The following is an 18,317-nucleotide window of genomic DNA, read 5'->3' as shown; positions in this document are numbered from 1 at the left end:
AAGGAACCTGAAAGCTCTAGCATGACTCATGAAGAAGAGGAAGAAATGCTACATGATATATCAAAATTACAAGAACAAGTGCAACAAATGTCACGCTCACAAAAGCTAACAGAAGCTAAGATAAGTGGCGTGGAATCTAAGATAAATGGCATGGAAGCTAAGATGGAGGATTCGATGGTAAATTTGAAGATAGATTTGAAGACAGACATGGAAGAATTGAAGAACTTGCTACAAGAAAGGGTCACTAATGGTGAAAAGGTAGTAAAAGAAACTCATGATGAGAACAAAAGAAATGTTAATCATGATTCCATAGACTCTAATGTTGGATCGAAGACTCACCATGTTCCAAAAATCGATATGAGGAAGTTTGATGGCAAGGATCCCGCCACATGGATATTACAGATGGAGCAATTCTTCGATCTCAATAATGTGCAAAACACACAAAAGGTACGTATGGCAACTTTATATTTGGAACCAAATCAGTTTGTATGGTATCAATGGCTTTGTTCTCGTAAACAATTTATCACTTGGGCAATTTTTACGGAAGAATTGATAGCACATTATGAGGATACAAAAAGCAACACTTTTTTTAGCCAATTGATAAGTCTCAAACAAAAGGGTTCAATAATGGAGCACATTGAGGAGTTCCAAAAATTGAACATAAGGGTAAAAGATATTCCAGAGGAGCATAGGATTGATGTGTTCATAGGGTCTTTAAAGGATAATATCCAACATGATGTGTGCCTTTGGGAACCTGATTCATTAGAGAAGGCATTCAGGTTAGCAAGAAAAATGGAAAGCAAAATTATGGCAACTAGGAAGCATACCATTCACAACTATAAAGATGGAAGTGTTGTTGCCCATAGTCTTCCACAACCTACAAGGTTGACACCACAACAATTGGAAGAAAAAAGAGCAAAAGGGCTTTGTTACAATTGTGATAGCAAATACACAAAAGGTCATAAGTGTGCTGAGAAGAAATTATTCTACATAGATTGTGAAGAGGAAGAAGAAAAGGAGCAAGAAAGGTCAAAAGAAGAGGATATATTCCAGGAACAAAGCCTAGATGAAGAACAAATAAATCCGACCATATCTTGTAATGCATTGGCGGGAATTACCACTCCTCAAACCATCAAGATAGAAGGACAAATCAAGAAGAAAAAGGTAATAGTGTTGATTGATTCAGGAAGCACCCACAATTTTATTCATTGTAGGGTAGCAAAAGAATTGAATTGCTTCCTATATCCAGCACCAGAGTGTCAAGTGATGATTGCAAATGGAGGAACAATAAATTGTTCTGGAAAGTGCCATAATATCAAGCTATCCATGGGAGAATATGTATTGACTAGCCCAATGCTTTCCATTCCAATGGGAGGTGTTGATGTTGTACTAGGAGTCCAATGGCTACAATCCTTGGGTACAATAGCTTTTAATTTTCAAGAACTTTTCATGAAATTTTCTGTGGAAGGAAAGGAAGTTGAATTAAGGGGTATTGCAGGGAAACCAGGAAAGATAATCAGCTCTAATGGCATGACAAAGCTTCTAAAAAAGGAGCAAAGAGGTGTAATTGCACAATTATGTTCGCTAGATGTTTCCACATTGGAATCATCTATTTCTCCAGATCTCCAAAAAGTCTTGGACAATCATTCCAAGGTATTTGAGACTCCCAAAGGTCTCCCACCTATGCGTGATCATGATCATGCTATTCATCTGATTCCAGGAAGTGTTCCTCCAAACATCAGGCCGTACAGATATCCATATGTCCAAAAAAGTGAAATTGAACGTATGGTTGCAGAAATGCTAGAGGCTGGTATAATTCAACCGAGTCAAAGTTCTTTCTCAGCTCCAGTAGTATTGGTGCACAAGAAGGATGGATCATGGCGCATGTGTCCAGATTATAGGGAGCTCAACAAGCTCACTATTAAAGATAAGTTCCCCATTCCTGTCATTGATGAATTACTGGATGAATTGCATGGATCAATTTACTTCACCAAGTTGGATCTTCGTTCGGGATATCATCAAATCAGAATGAAGATTGAAGACATTCCGAAAACGGCATTTAGAACTCATGAGGGTCATTATGAATTTTTGGTCATGCCTTTTGGCCTTACCAATGCACCTTCAACATTTCAAGGTTTGATGAATTCAATTTTCAAACCATTCCTTAGAAAATTTGTGTTAGTATTTTTTGATGATATACTAATCTACAGCAAGTCTTGGAAGGATCATGTTGAACATGTTGACAAGGTGCTACAACTATTGGAGGAGAAACAATTATATGCAAAAAGATCCAAATGTTTCTTTGGAGTCCAGGAGGTGGAATATTTGGGTCATATTGTATCTCATGAAGGAGTTAAGGTAGACCCTAGCAAAATTAAAGCCATTAAGGAATGGAAAATCCCCACATCCATAAAGCATCTGCGAGGATTTCTTGGGTTGACAGGGTATTATCGCAAGTTTGTTAAGAATTATGGGAGAATAGCAGCACCTCTAACAACATTATTGAAGAAAGATTCATTTTCATGGACTCCGGAAGCAACAAAGGCCTTTAAACATCTTAAAGAGGCAATGTGCCAAGCACCGGTCTTAGCTACACCGGACTTCACAAAAACCTTTATTGTGGAATGTGATGCTTCAGGAAATGGAATTGGTGCTGTTCTAATGCAAGATGAAAGACCCATTGCTTTTGAAAGTCGTCCAATCAAGGGAAAGTTTTTAAGCAAAGCTATTTATGAGAAGGAAATGTTGGCAATACTCCATGCACTTAAGAAATGGCGACCCTACCTAATGGGAAGACACTTCAAGGTAAAAACGGATCATGATAGCCTTAAATACTTTTTAGAACAAAGATTATCCTCTGAAGAGCAACAAAAGTGGGTCACAAAGATGTTGGGTTATGACTTTGAAATCATCTACAAAAAAGGGAAGCAAAATGTGGTGGCAGATGCACTCTCAAGAAAGGATGAGGATGTGGAAGCATTGTTGTGTGCCATTTCTATTATCCAACCAGATTGGATAAACGAAGCAAAGGAGGAATGGAAGAATGACGAAGAAGTGTGGGCACTTATTCGAAAGCTACAACAAGATTCCAGTACTTCTGATACATTTAGCTGGCAAAATGATTCGTTATGGTACAAAGATCGCTTATACCTCTGTAAGAATTCCCAGCTAAAACAAAAGATTCTTATGGAATTGCACACTTCTCCCTTAGGAGGGCACTCAGGATTTTTAAAAACTTACCACAGGGTTAAGAAGGAATTTTTTTGGGATGGCCTTAAATCAGATATTCAAAAGTTTGTGGCGGAATGTTTGGTTTGCCAACAAAATAAAGTTGAAACAATTAAGACACCAGGTCTATTACAACCTTTATCCATTCCAAGCCAACGTTGGGAGGAGGTTTCAATGGATTTTATCACAGGTTTACCCAAGTCTGAGGGAAAGAGTGTCATCATGGTGGTAGTTGACAGACTTACCAAGTATGCACACTTTTGTGCATTATCACATCCATTTAAAGCCAGTACAGTTTCTACTGCATTTATGGAAACAGTTCAAAAGCTACATGGAAACCCAAAGATTATTGTAAGTGACAGAGATCCCATTTTCACTGGAAATTTTTGGACAGAATTATTTTCTTGTCTTGGTACTCAGTTAGCTCATAGCTCATCTTATCATCCTCAATCTGATGGGCAAACTGAGATAGTAAACAAATGTTTGGAAGGATATCTTCGTTGCTTTGTATCTGATAAACAGACACAATGGGTCAAATGGTTGCCTCTGGCTGAATGGTGGTATAACACTTCCTTCCATACAGCAACAAAAATGACCCCATTTATGGCACTTTATGGGTATCAACCACCATCAATCACATCATATTTAAGAGAAAATTCTAAGGTTCAGGCAGTGGAACATCACATCGAACATCAACAACAAGTCCTCCAACTCTTAAAGGATAACCTCGTGTTGGCACAAAATAGAATGAAACAACAGGCAGATCAACATCGCAGTGAAAGAAGTTTTGATGTAGGTGATTGGGTATTCCTACGGCTACAACCATATAAGCAAATGTCCCTAAAGCAAGCTAAGAAGGATAATAAATTATCACCAAAGTATTATGGTCCGTACAAGGTGTTGGAAAAGATTGGTACTATGGCATACAAATTGGAGCTTCCTGCAGCTTCTCGATTGCACCCAGTTTTCCATGTTTCATGTTTAAAGAAGGTTATAGGCAACAAGCTCCCAGTTCAAACAATATTGCCAGAACTTGACGAGGAAGGAAAAATTATATTGGAACCGGAAGCAGTCACAGAAACAAGAACTCGACAGCTACGAAATCGATCAATTTCAGAGTATCTTATCAAGTGGAAGAACTTATCCGCTGAAGATTCCACATGGGAGGATGAGAATTTTATGCAGAAGTATCCAGAACTGCTCAAGCGTTGAGGACAACACTTTTTTGAAGGAGAGGGGCATGTTGGGTCCCTATAATACTAGTGATTACCCCATTACTATTGTAGTTATACCCCTTATTTATATTGTTGTGCCCCTATTACCCCCATATTGTTATTTCTGTGCCCCATAGAATCCCTCTATTGTTATTTTTGTGGCTTTATATTATTATTGTTAGGTCCGCTGGATTATATTGTGACTCCTTAGACTCCTATATATAGAAAGGAGGTTTTTTCATTTGTATCATCCAAGAATTGTTCATTTATGTAATGTAAAGGAGGTTGCCCCCTCGAAGAGGCTGAATTCTAAGGCTTGGATCTCTCTTTTCTATCTATTTGTGAGCTGGTTTCATAACAGTTGATTTTTGGTAGCATCAGATGTGCTCTAACCATGGAAAGTGGTGGAGAGGCCAAGGATATTAAACCTCCGAGACCCAGAAATCGTTTGGAGAAGTTCCACCCGGATGAAGAGATATTAAAATAATTAATATTTTTAATGAGTTTGTAAGTCTAAACTTAAGAAAATAAAAATATTAATGTGTATTAATATAAAATGGGTGAGAAAGTTCTAAATAACGAGGATCAAGCCAGATCTAATCTTAGCCATTGATTAGGGACTTAATCTTGGTCGTTGAATCGTCAACAGGAAAAGTATAAGAGGCTTGAGGATCAGTTGAAGACACACCAAGAGAGATCAAGAATTCGATTTTCTGGGATAGGGTTTGTTGAGGAAATCGAGTGAGTGATCAGTTGCAGCAAGGGGCAGTTCAACAAGAGGATTTTGATCCAAGGTTGAAGGATACATATCAGAGAGGCAAGAGAGTGCCAGAAGAGGCAGTGTAGAGCCTAGGAAGGTTGACGCAGAGGCAACAAGGGTTGACACATAGGCTACGGAGGCCAACGCAGAGGACACAGAGGACCAAAGAAGCTGACACAGAGGCCGTACAAGCTGACACATAGGACTCAGAGGGTTTCAGGGGCTGCGCTGAGGTGATTCTGTGGGAAAAACTGAGAGCTGAGAGGGTGATGCAGTTCCGAAGAGGGTGATGTAGTTCCAGAAGAGTGCCTGGAGCAGCTTTCAATGTCCAGCACACAAAACAGCCGGAGTCACTGTGGGATTGTTCATCTGATTGCTGATTAGCGGAAATATCTCTCTCTGGATAGAGGTATTGCTGCCAAGAATACTCTCTGAAGGGTGAGCCATTTCTGGTACCCTAGTTGTATTCAAAATCTGCTTAATAATAAAACCCTCTATATGCTGCACCGGTTTTCCCGCATTGGGATTTTCTAGGGACGATTGTCCAAAAATAACGGTGTCCCTTGTGTTGTCTCAGTTTATTTTAGTTGTTGATTTGTATATTTGTGAAGGCTACATTTGTGTTTACTTCGATATTTATGCATTTAAACAACTTGTTAATGCAAAGAACTTAGGAAATAGTAAACCAGAAAATGCAGTAGGGGTTTCTAATGTGTTAGATTCAGAAATTTTCACATGGTATCACAGCAATTGCAGATCAAGGAGGACTAAAGACACCAGCAAAAGAAATCTGAGGATTTGTAGCAGAGAAGCAGTTGTCCTGAGAGATAGCGTTGTTCCAGAGTTGAAGAGGCAAGAGGAGGAGTGACGCAATGCTAAGAGGGTAACACAGAGGCTCACGTAGAGCCTATGTCAGCATTCTAAGCCAGGATGGGAAGACGCAATAGCTGAGAGGAGCTCACGCAGTGGCTACATCAACAGTCCAGAATAGTGCAAAGGCAGAATGGGGGGCAGATCAGGCCTACGCAGTGCCCAATCATCTTTCTCAGCCAAGAAGGATCGATGATGTGGCTAGGAAGAGCTGATCCAGCTCTCACTGTGATTGCGCAAAGCTAGAAGGGCTCAGATTCTTCAGTTGTCGGGAGTAAGGGAGTTGTGCAAATTGTGATTTAAGGAGCTAGTGGGATGTTGTTTCTATATGTGCAAAACAATGTCTAAGGAGATGGAACCAAGGTAGAGGGAAGCACTACCTCGACGGATTTCTAGCCAAGAAATCCAGATCCAAGTTGCAGCAGCAAAGGGGGATTGAAGAGGAGTGATTCGACAGTTGGCAGATTTCCAGGAGGGAAGTCGAGACTCAGAGGGAGTCTAGAAGAGGAGCAGAGATGGCAGTGAACGGATTGAGGATGTTAGAGTCGGTCTAGTAGCCCTCCACCAGAGATCAAAGCTCTTTGCATTTCATGATTAGGTGTCCCATCAGTGTGATCATGTTGCATTCTGTTAGGCATGCCATAACCCTGGTGGAGGGAGTTTGTGTTTTTTATTCCCCTCCTGTTTGGCACTGCTGGTTCAGGTTTGTTTAAGTAAATAAAATCTTCAAAGGGTCATTCATCTTGTTTTAAATTTCGAGGTCTTAGGTCTAGGGTTGAGTCAATTTTTGTCTTGAGAGGTCATAAAGGACCAGCAGGCCAGAGGGATGTCCTTCATAAAACATCATTTCAATAATTCTCACTATTGTACAGCTAAATTTTCACCTTGTTTTCAAAACTCTGTTTTTGAAAAATAAAGGTCATTATCTCGTTTTTGTAAAAATTGTCAAAATTTCAAATTCTCCAAATGTTGAAGCGCAGCCTTGGTCTCCTTTGCCAAAGCATCTTAGAAGCTATCCCTGCAAAAAATTTCAAAAGAAATCATCATTTCAACCAATTTTTTTCAAAGAAAGGAAACCAGAAGTCAAAGCCAATTAATTCAAAAAGTGTCAACACTCAAACATTATAAAGTGGGTTTTGGGCAAATAAAAATCTAAAGGAAGCCTATAAAAGCACATCACTCTTCGTTAGCAACTCATTTGCCTCTCACAAGCTAAGTGAATCCTTGCAAAGGCGATTTCAAGAGTCATTGAGCAAATTGGGCAGTTTCAAGGGCGCGCTACGCATCAGGGAGGGCGCGCTATGCGTCAGGGGCGCGCTACGCATCAACGCGATTTTCTCAGTGTAATTTTGTTCAGGCGCTACGCGTCAGAGGGGCGCTACGCGTTGGGTTTTTCGCCCAATAAACTGCCAGCAAGCTACCAAATCCTCTTTTCTCTCAAGCAAATTTCAGGTAGGCCTCTCCTCCATGGCTAGTTTTGGTTTTGCAAGATAAATGAGAAATTAATATGTTAAAATGCCATGAAAATGAGAAGTTAAAACCCTATATTACTGTGGAAGATTTAAAGACTTAGTGGTGCTAGGGTTTCAAAATATTTTGCTGTCCAAGGTTGCCCATTTTTTATCCCTCTTTTCCCTCATCTTCATCAACATTCTCCTTCAAATTTTCCCATAAAATTTTATAATCTTCCTCTCTAAAATCCCTAAAACCTACTAAATTCCCAAACCCTACTTCACCTTAAAATCCCACAATTTTATGATTTCCCATGTTGCCTTCCCTAAATTCCTTATTTATGTTTATTGTCCCTAATTCCCTCATGTTCCCCTATCCCTAACAATCCCCTTGTATTTATGTCCCCTTGGTGACAGCATTTGAAAAAGTCAAACAACAGTTAATTGGGTGCAAAGTCAGCAATACATTTCAGCCATCTTGCCTTCAAAACCATGTCAGAAACCGAATCAGATTATGAGCAGAGTTATGACAGTGATTCAACACCAGAGGTAGAAGTGCCAAGGAGGCATCACAAGGGTGGTAAAGGTGGTCGGCATGTCAGGGAGGAGCCCACTTCTTTGGCTCATTTGCAAGCTTGTCCACTTGCAATGACATGTTTTCAGTATCAATCATGCTTTGGATATTGTGAGCGGATCTCACAAATTCAACATCACAGAGAACTAGTCCGCTTGTTTGTCCTACATTTGCACAATGGTCATGTGAACCTTGCAGGAGTGGATTTCACCCTACCACCCGAAATTGTTGCTCAAGCCACCGGGATACCAAATGTTGGGGAGGAGTGGAACAAGCGCCAGCAACTAGACAGATTTCATTATCAACCATATATCAAACCCGGGTGTATGAGACACCTAACTGTTGTTTTTCCTTTCAGATTCCTAAGGGATGAGTATGCACCCTTGATGAGGCTCATTATGCGCTATTTCACTTATGAAGGCAGATTTTCACGTTTATATTCGTACCATATCCGTTTGTTGATGCATTTCACCCGGGTACGAATGATGAACATTCCATTTTTCATGTGCCGAAATATAGAGAGGATGGTGCCCTTAGTGCAAAGGAAGAACCCCGCACAGCAACACAAAAGTATATATCATTATGCACTAATCGAGATCATAGTGATGCATCAGTTGGCACAGCAGGGTATTGCTTGGGAGGATTTCATTTCTCACGACTTCTTCATGGTGCCACAGCCACCTCCTGAGATTGTCCATGATGAGGGAGGGCCTTCACATCAGTTTCACATTCCAGAGCCCGAGCATGTCAGCACTCCAGCATGTGTTACATATCAGAGAGGCCACAGGGCCTTATTTGCATCTGCACGGCAAGTATTATCTCCACACCAGGTGGAAGGGGTCTCGCCTTCTTCATCAGCACAGCGAGTGTTATCTCCACATCAGGTGGAAGGGACCTCGCTTTCGACAGCAGCACAGGCATAGGAGAGAGGTAAGCAGCCCATGATTGATGAGGGACCATCAGGTGATCCGAACATAGACATTTTTGACCTTGACATCAGTTCTCCTAGCTCGGAGCTAAAGGAGATCATTCAGCAACAAAAGGCTGAAAATCACTTGTTGCAGCAGAAGTTGGAAATGGCAAATTGGACAATCAAATACTTAGAGCAGCGCAACAAACAGTTAGAGGATGAACACACTCTTGATGAGTTGCGGAGGATCCGAGAAGACCGAAACTTGGCTCGCAAGAGACCCGGTGATTTGACACCTATTGAGCAAGGTTCTATGCTCATTCAGGTGAACACTCATTTAGAGAAGTTGTTAGCCAAGGCAAATAGGGACAAAGATATGCTCCGCCACATGAAGAATCATTATTGGGCCCGCATGCATGTGTGCAAGGCGAAAATGAAGGTACTCAAAGGACGATTGGCCAAGGCACTAAAACGGAGGAAAAGGCCCGATCCACTTCAGATTTTGGTTGAAGCCTCCTTGAAGGAGCATGGTGCTCAATGATACACCCCCAGCTCAAAATTCAGAAAATTTGGAGCAATTTTGGTCAATTTTGAATCTTTTTTGCTAAAAACAGGTTTTTGTCCTCAACGCGTAGCGCGCCGCGCGCTACCCTGAAGATGGGGAGGTCCATTTCACAAAAACTCTGCATTTTTGGATTTGTCATGACAAATTACACTTGCTCAGCCACTGCCAAGACATTTCATTGAGGTTTGGGCCCCCAAAAGGTCAAAAAACAAGCAAAAAATGACCTTCTGCCACTTTTTGGACACACAGGAAGCAGTCTTGGGAGATTGCATTTTTGGAGGGGCAAATGGGCACCAAATTGAGAAATTCCACTTGGGCTGGAGAGTAGACATCCAGACCTTTCCAACAAGCCCACTTGAGCCTCATTTGGATGCTGGGAAGTGCCCCAAAAGTGGGCTCAAAGGTGCGTTACGCGTTGAAAAACGGCGCGCTACGCATCAGGGAAATTTGCCAGTTTTTCATCTACAGCTCAGGACAACGCAGCTATTTGACCAGTTTTGACTTTTCGTGGGATTTTTCAGCCTCTTTGATGTAACTAATGTTTTTTCATGATGACATGACTCTTTTTTACCTATTCTAGAAGATTCATTCATAAAATAGCAAAAAATTAATGAATGAATTGGTTTCCAAACTTATAGAGGCAAGTTGTTTTGATTGCCTAGATTGTAGTGCTCAGCTTAGAATTGGTTGAAACAGCTCCTAGGATGATGAGCTCGACCCCTAGAGGCAAGGAAATGTGTTAGCTTGCCTATATTATGTACTTTCTTAGTCATTTTCATGGTTGGACTCTTGAGGGATAAGCTTAGACTGTATTACTCTTTGTATCTCTGCAATTTTGGCAAAGGAAAGACCAGGGTTTTGCAGCACTATTTGGGATTCCTGTGGTGATTTGTGTTGATGGTGTGTTTCTCTCATGTACTTGTAAGTTTGTTATGTGTATCATTTTCCTACTCTTCTCTTCTGCAAATTAAGTAAATGAAGTGTTAAGGTAGAATTCATGGTTTCTATGCTCTGCCTTTAAGTTTGCTTAATATCTATGTTTTCATCTGTTTAAGGAGAACTCCTGATGGTTTCTTGCTCTCCTTAGCTCCTCACCAGTCATACCTATCCATTCACTTCCTTCAAAGGCATCAAGACAATCTCCTACCTTGCCCCAAAAAGACTTCTGCAAAAACTGTGTCTCATCCCCGCACCCAAAATTGTCGTGCTCAGTTTTCCAACAAAACCCTAAAAATTTGAAATCAAACTTTCCCTATCAGTTTACTAGCCTAAAATCAGTGTTCTTTATTGGTCATCTCAGCCCTTTGAAGACCTTTTGCCGAGATAGACCCGGAGAGAGCCCTCTCCTGTCCTCGTAGGGCTAGCTACGAGGCTAAGTGGTTTGATGTTGCCTTGGATTTTGTCTTCTTCAGCCTGAGGCCAAATTCGAGCGCTAACAGAGGGATCAAGACAGATTGGACAGGGCTTCCAATTTTATCATTTGGAAGGCCATGATCCTATAAACATCGCATCAAGGACTATGCCTTGAAAACCATAGTTGTCCCAGTTGACCCGAATGCAAATGAGAAGCATGAGGAGGCCATGGCAAAGGCAAAATGCATGATCCTAGACGAGGTCAAGGATCATGCCATACCACATATTGCTGAGAAGAACACAACAAATGAGATGTGGCAGACGTTGACCACCTTATACCAAGGCTCTTTGTGCAGCGGAAGATGTTATTGGAGAATCAGCTGAGGTTATATCAGATGCAAAAAGGAGAGGATATAGATCACTACCTCCTCAGGTTGCAAGGAATTCGCGACCAGCTTACTTCCGTGGAGTCTACACCGAATCTAGAATTTATGGTCAGGACTGCTCTGAATGCAGTCTCCAAGGACTAGAAGACATTTGTCCAAAGCATTTTGGGCAGAGCGACTCTCCCCAGTTGTGAAGAGACGTGGGCAGCTCTTCGATAGGAAGAGATTAGGAGGTTGACCAAGGCAGGGAGTAGTGGTAAGGGAGTTCGAGTCAAGAAAGAGGAGGAGGAGGATGCGGCTCTAGCATCTGCAAGACAACAAGGGAAGAGGAAGAAGAAGGACATCTCCAAGGTCAAGTGCTTCAATTGTGGGGAGTTGGGACATTATGCATCTCAGTGCCCCAGGAAGAAAGGCAAGGGAGAAGCTTTTGACTCAAAGGCAGCTCCAGCAAAGGCAGAGAAGGATGTCGAGACTGATGACGATTGTGCCATGAGTGCTCATGCACCTCTAGAGAAGAGGTGGGGTGACATCGAGTTGTAGTCAGGAGGACTACATGCAGGGGCAGGATCCTTGAGGTACCCAAACTCTTGGATCACATCCGGCTACGGGAGCCCTTAACGATAGTAGCATGATGACAGGTGTCAGGTGGAGCAAGGTGTGATGGAGCGACAAGGCAGTGCTAGAGTGTAGAGTCTGTAGCAATGCACTAGAGGTTACAGTAGTGCGCGAGGCACAAAAGAGGTTGCAGCAGCGCAATGGCAACAGAGGGAGCACGGGATGGCAACAGAGGGAGCACGGGATAGCAACAGAGGTAGCTTCAGCATCATGAGGCTTCCAGACTGACCAGGATGTCAGTGTTTGGGTGAAGTCAGTAACTAACTTCTCAGTAACTGAGTTGCAATGCAGCAGTTAGCAGTGGCAGTGGCAATGTCATGGGCAGCAATACAGGAAGCAGCAGTGCAATGGATGTGAGGCAGCAGGCCAACATCAACACAAGTATCGATGCGTAGGATTAGTGTGATGTTCTATGATGAAGCATTACCAAAGCACATTCCTCGCTAAGAGGGAGTGTTGATTTTTGGTACCATGGGATGTGCTCTAACCATGAAAATTGGTGGAAAGGCAAAGGCACATGAGATCTCCAAGACCCAGAAATCATTTGGAGAAATTCCACCCGGATGAAGAGATATTAAAATAATTAATATTTCTAACGAGTTCCTATGTCTAAACTTAGGAAAATAAAAATATTAATGTGTATTAATATAAAATGGGTGAGGAAGTTCTAAATAACGAGGATCAAGTCGGATCTAATCTTATCCGTTGATTAGGGATTTAATCTCGGTCGTTGAATCGTCAACAAGAAAAGTATAAGAGGAGGCTTGAGGGTTAGTTGGAGACACATCAAGAGAGATCAAGAATTTGATTTTTTGGGCCAGGGTTTGCTGAGGAAATCGAGTGAGTGATCAGTTGCAGCGAGGGGCAATTCAGCAAGAGGATTTCAATCCAAGGCTGAAGGATACATATCAAAGAGGCAACAGAGTGCTAGAAGAGGCAGCGCAGAGCCTAGGAAGGCTAACACAGAGGCAGCAAGGGTTGACGCAGAGGCTAAGGAGGCCAGCGCAGAGGATGCAGAGGGCCAAAGAAGCTGACGCAAAGGTCGTACCGGCTGATGCAGAGGACACATAGAACTTCAGGGGTTGCGCTAAGGTGATTCTGTGGGACAAACTGAGAGCTGAGAGGGTGACACAGTTCCGAAGAGGGTGACACAGTTCCAAAAGAGTGCGTGGAGTAGCTTTCGTTGTCCAACACATGGAACAGTCGGAGTCACTGTGGGATTGTTCATCCGGTTGCTGATCAGTCGGAATATCTATCTCCGGATAGATGTATTGTTGCCAAGGATATTCTCTAAGGGTGAGCCATTTATGGCACCCTAGTTGTATTCACAATCTGCTTAATAATTGTCATGTCCCCATTTTTATTCTTCTTCATATTACAGCTAGGGTGGATTTCCAGGGCAGGGAATGGCCAAGTCCGTGGAGCAGGCATTGTTTAAAAAGCGGCCAAGTCGACTCCGACTCGACCGAGTTAGGCCGAGCCAATGCCTGGCCGGGTCGACTCAGTGGCTGAAACAGAACGGTTGGCCGGGTTGTTACCAATCCAGTCATTGACTCGGTTGACTCGGTAACAACTCAGCCGACTCGGTAACAACTCGGCCAGCTCGGTAACAACTCGGTCAGCTCGACTCTTTGACAAAAATCCTGAAACACATTTGTCAAAAGTTGTTCTGCCACCTACATATCAATGGTTGGGTTGTTGTTTATTGCATATTTATAGCCCTAAAGTAATCTATCACTGTGAGAAAGTTTTGAAAATTACAAGGCCGAAGTATGGTTATCCTAGTGGCATGAAGTAGAAAACTGAAACAATGCATTGAGCCATACAATGTTTTTAAAAAGGCAAACGTTCTGGCAATGGACTAATAAATACATATTTACCTCTGATTGTTCCAGAGCTTGACCAAAATTAAATCAAGGGTTTTGAGATTTCATTAGGGGCAAAGAATTGGTATTACTGTTGTTGTAGTCTAGTGATTGTCCTTAGGCTGAGGCAGAAAAGAACCCTGGCATTGGTGGCTAAGTATGAACTTTGTATTGGACAGTGCATTGGGTGCCATTTTGATATAATGGATATATTCAAGAGCCTACTTTGATCATATGTTGTCTTCTCTCTATATTCTAAAGCTTTCTGTTTGGAAACATGAATGAAAATCTTTAAAATTATGTTTTTAATCATAAAAAATATATTTAATGTATTTTTTACAACGACCGAGTCATTGAAATCAAACTGGCCGAGTCGATACCGAGTCAGAGTCGGAGTTGGAGCCGACCCTCGAATGTTTCCGAACCGGAGTCGGAGTTCTAAAACATTGGGAGCAGGTTATGTCATCAGGGATCCCAATGGAGTTTTGAGGAGTTTCAATGAGGTCCAACGGCATTCGCTTGGTATATTCCATCATCCACACAGTTTGCCTTTCATTCTGGCACATTCCGACAACTTTCAGAAAACTGAGTTATTCATGGGCTTGACTCAATTAATTACGCTTAAGGTGGCATTCCGGGAGGAATACGTGACAGAACACCTTAGCATAATAGCTCGTTGGAACCGGAACGAGAATATCTACATGATGGGATGGTTAGATGGGAATTTTAGTGACCTGGGGAGACATGATGGCCAATTTACATTTTTCCCACATTAAAAAGAATATTTTAATTGAAATAAAAGAGGGAAAAGTGCTCCATGATTAAAATAATAATAAAATAGAAGGTTCTGGAAGAGTCCATCAAATCTATAAAAGAGGAGGAGACCATTGGAGGACATATTGGTTTTGATATTATTTCTTGTATGTGAGGTTGAGAACCCGACTCTCTACTCCGGCAGTAGCCCCAAGACGGAAACCCTCGGGTGATTGAGTGAGAGTGGACAAGCACCCATCTCTTCCCTTGGTGAATCCATTCAGGGTTCACAGGTTGCAGTGTATTGGTTTTTTTCAGTTTGTTGTGGAGCCGATGCAGCATTATTGTAGATCTGTCTAAGGCCATTTATCTCAGCTATATGGGTTGTATTTGCATGTAAACCCCAGTTCTTCTAATATAATAAAGCTGAGAATTTCCTGTTCATTGTGTTATGAGATTGCAATGCATTATTTTCTTATTTTTACATGGAAATCTTCTGTTAAATGTATGATAAATTTTATGTGAAGAGCTTGTTCCAAATTTCCTGCGTTTGGGACATTAAAGTGGTACCAGAGCCTCAAGCTTGGCTCAGCCTGCGGGTTTTCAGTTTCCAATTGCAGATTAATTCAAGGGTTTCAAGATTTCTTTTTGTCGGAGCCATTATTGTTGTAGAAGAAATTTCTTTTATAAAGATGGGGCAAAGATCTAATTTCGTATGAGGCGGCCAAATATTTTATTCCTTTGGCGAAAATTTTAATGTTTCCAGAGGGGGCACGAATTACATTTTTTCCTTTCAAATCCAAAAATCCGTGGCTGATTAAATTGAAAGTGGGGGTCGTTAAGTATTATATTTGAAAGGCCGATTATTATTGTTGCGCAGTGAAATTTTATTTGGAGCCGTGAAAATGCTTTGGAAGGTGCGATTACCCAGTTTTGGAAATCAAGAGCCGAGCTGAAATTTTAAAGAAGGAACAATTGTCCATTCTTGTAGAGCCCGAAATTTCCCTGAAGCCACCTTGAAAGCCACCGGTACAAAGTCCAGATTGTCGTGCCCAGAATCTGATGCAATTGTCTCCATACGTGGTGGTGCTTGTTGTGCATCGATTGTGAATATTGAATGTTGTTCGTGACAGACTAAAGGCCTATCAAAATCCCCTGTGCATGGGGTCAAATGCATGAAACATGGGGGCCTCGGTCAAGACCAAATTTTATTGTGAAGTCCAAGAGTGATCCTGATCTATCACGAGCCGAGGGGTCATCTGGTGTATTTGCTAGGGGGGACGTGCCCTTAGATCTCCACGATTTTGTTCAATCTTCATAAAATCCGAGCAAAGAGCCATACACTGTGGTATTAAAGGGAGTCGTATTTCATGCCTTAACTCAAGCCGCAAGTTATCATTCATTTGTTGGATGTGTGAACGTGTTTCTCCGAGGTCGTTGAAATACGACCGTCTTCATCACTTGAGCGTGGAGCGTGTACATTTTTAGAGGGCGCAAGCAAAATTGAATTGTTTTCTTGTCGCACAGAGGATCCTCAGTCGCAGCCATGTGCAATAACAAACACTTATTATAGCAGATCGAAAAGGGAACAAGTTCTGATCATAGGTAAACGATTTTCCATGAGCCATTGGACAAATTTTTGGAAAGTGTAAAGGGGCCGACTCCCATCCTCCTCTTGTTGGACAAGATTCCTTGGTTTCTGCTACTAGATAGGTTCCCTCATCAATGAGACGAATATTTGTTACCAAAGGGCAAGTCGAGTCGGTGTGTATGGGTGGCTTACAATATTGTGCGAAGGATTGCTCATATTTTCCAAAAATCTGATTCCTGTAGTCACTCCTAGTTTGGTGGGGGTCGTGTACACGTGTTGGTGATTACCAACAATTATGAGCTTGTCGTGGTTCCTATTTTGCTAGCTGCAGTTACAGCTACTTCTGTTCCTTTATACAGAGCAAACTTCAAAGAATTCTTCTTCGATCCACGGGAAGGGGAGCATTGGGTAAGCAAGCAAGATATCAGAGGTACATTGAGTATTTGAAGGAACGATTTCAAGTGTCGAGTCATTTCCAGCTTGCCTCATTTATTTTCCCTTGCATAATCTTGTCCATCAAGGAAAAATTTCAGACCTCAATACTCAATCAAAGAGCAAGAGCAAAACTTGCCCTGCAACTGGTTGCTAAGGCCATTAATATACTCAATGCAAGAGGAGCAGCGATTATTTTCACCTGTGTATGCAGAGCTATAGAAAGCGAACGTTGAGGAGGTACTAGTGCTGGACTGAAATCATGTGCATTGAGCTGCAATGATGCTGGTGTTCATATGTCCATGCATGCAAATGTTCTGTCGTGATAGAGTCTAATTTCCAAGCTTATTAATTTAGGCGATATACCAGGTAAACTATATTGGCAAATTAAATTTAAAGGGGCTGTTTGTTTCCAGTTTCATGTTATGATCTTCGTATCAGTACTGTGTATATTGCATGCACTCTTTGAGCATCTTGTGTGAAGAAGATTTGTCACTATTTGCCAGAATTCAAACATATATCTCCTATGCCATAGCTCATTCATCAAGGGAAGGAACTGAATGAGCTATGGCATTCATCAAGGGAAGGAACTTGATGAATCCATTCCTTAAGCGTAATTAATTGAGTCGAGCCCACTAATAACTCAGTTTTCTGAAAGTTGTCGGAATGCGCCGGAACGAAAGGCAAACTGTGCGGATGATGGAATATACCAAGCGAATGTCGTTGGACCTCATTGAAACTCCTCAAAACTCCGCGAATGTCGTTGGACCTCATTGAAACTCCTCAAAACTCCATTGGGACCCCTAATGACATAACCTGATCCACGGACTTGGCCATCCCCTACCCTAGAAATCCACCCTAGTTGTACTATGAAGAAGAATAAAAATGGGGACATGACAGTCCTCCTGCCCCAAGATTGCTTGCCCTCAAGCAATCCAAACCTGTGAACCAATCTTGTGGCCGTACGCAACAGAGACCCAATGCCTGGATCCCATACGAACCACTGGTCCATGTCACACCTCCAAGCTTTTGAAACATGACTGGATCCTCCAATACCTAGATCCCATGTCCATCTCTGACTCAACCTGCTACTAGTAGATCCACCTGGATCCCAATGCCACCAAGAAGGAGCATTAATGCTCCATGGCTCCTACTGTGCTATAGCTCCGACTGTGAATGCTACCCCACCAACTGCATACCATCTCATCACTTCTCTCCAATCCAACTCCCGGCATAAACTAAGGTCAATCTCACCATGCTTATGTTGTGCTGAGATACTGATGAGTGGTCAACCTACATCTTGCTGCCAACTGAAGCATGTAACCTCCGTCACCTCTAAGGGCTCTGACAATATAATGCCTCTGACAAAAAGATACCCCATCAGTAGGGTACCAGCTCATGATCTCTTGCCAATCCAATGCATGGATTCCTGTGCAAGGAATACATCTTCTATGTTGATACTGATCCATGCTCAACTCCTGATGCTCCATCTGGACAATCAAAACATGTCCAAGAAATCCTACCTCTCTCCCTCTAATGGGAAAAAGTGGGCAAACTGTGCTGCAAGCCCTGTCTATGAACTCTTGGAGAGGGTTGTTGCCTAAATATGTTGCAGCTTTGCAGGAACGTTTCCACCATATTTGTTTGCACCTCATCAATGGGTAGACCCAAAGATGGATGCACCACCATCTCCAACAACTCTTGCCGCCTACTAGCCTCCTGCAAAACTACCCTGTCAACCTCCAACACC

This window comes from Pinus tabuliformis, chromosome 7 (assembly GCF_031772625.1).
Source record: "Pinus tabuliformis cultivar Carrire ecotype Pingquan chromosome 7, CPIR1, whole genome shotgun sequence".
Taxonomy (NCBI): Eukaryota; Viridiplantae; Streptophyta; class Pinopsida; order Pinales; family Pinaceae; genus Pinus; species Pinus tabuliformis.
This window is presented reverse-complemented; position numbering follows the sequence as displayed.